At 34.3% G+C, this 1,053-nt stretch overlaps 1 long non-coding RNA gene across 1 annotated transcript in view; it reads right to left on the reverse strand.

The window, feature by feature from the left end:
• The window catches only part of LOC128249719 (uncharacterized), a 67,610-nt gene that overhangs the window by 40,728 nt on the left and 25,829 nt on the right, over positions 1-1,053 (reverse strand). The gene's annotated exons all lie outside the window — the stretch shown is intronic.

Here is a 1,053-nt window from a genome sequence, read left to right on the forward strand (position 1 = left end):
TACCTTACTATCTATCTATCTATCTATATTTCTATCTATCTATCTATCTATCTATCTATCTCTAAAGCGTATCTTGCGTGTACAAATCGATGTACGATTGCTACTGTAAAGTTTATAGCTGCCTCATCGATTATCCTCTTCCAGTGTGTTTCGAGTATATTGGTTAGGTTGCTACCAGAGTTAGTAGTATTACTAGTTATGAGATAGAGAGAGGAAATGAAGGATTAATTACGGTAAACCCAATTTTATGTAACATAATTCTCTCAAGTATTCCTTGATCATCCGTTACGGTTAAGCATCCATGTGATGAATTTGTGGCATACAATGCAGAGATATTAAAACAACCGCAATGGTGAAACGTACGTAGGAACAAATAACCGTATAAACCTGTGTTTATCATAATTTCTCTTGTATATGAATATATATACCAATGGTATAACATATACCGGTAATAACATAAAGTTATACAGGTAAGTGAAAGAATTAAAACAATATTTTAGTGGTAATTTATTTTACAAAAGAATAGCCTAGGCTAGGATGCATCCCATGCACTCGTGCGTCTCATAGGCCGTCTATTATGGTATATAAATATACCAGTATTATTTTGAATATTAAAAGGGGGATCCACGCGAGTAAAATGGAAATTAAAGGCGTCCATCGATAAAATAAATGGTTGGGAACAACTGGTATAGATATATACCCAACAACCTTGAAACTACAAGCGGAACTACCATCATTCAAAGCCCCTATTTCAAAGTTTGTTTCTGACAGTCTTTACGCGAATCGAGATAAGTTAGTAAATGCTTAGATTTAAAGATGAGATGTAGAAGCAATGGCCTGAATGAGTCTCCCAGGCAATGTGTGTCGAAAAAATCGAGGAGCTCCAATCTTGTGTTGCAAAATATAATGTAGAATCGGTGTATGTCTTTTAGGAATTGAACGTTTTAGAATTTAATAATAGGTTCCATTTGGTTATCTTGGAATTCCTTTGGCGTATTCGCAATGTTTGGCATTTCGTCTTTCAAGTTATTGTCGAAATGTATATAATAGAAT

Source organism: Octopus bimaculoides, chromosome 17 (assembly GCF_001194135.2).
Source record: "Octopus bimaculoides isolate UCB-OBI-ISO-001 chromosome 17, ASM119413v2, whole genome shotgun sequence".
Lineage (NCBI taxonomy): Eukaryota > Metazoa > Mollusca > Cephalopoda > Octopoda > Octopodidae > Octopus > Octopus bimaculoides.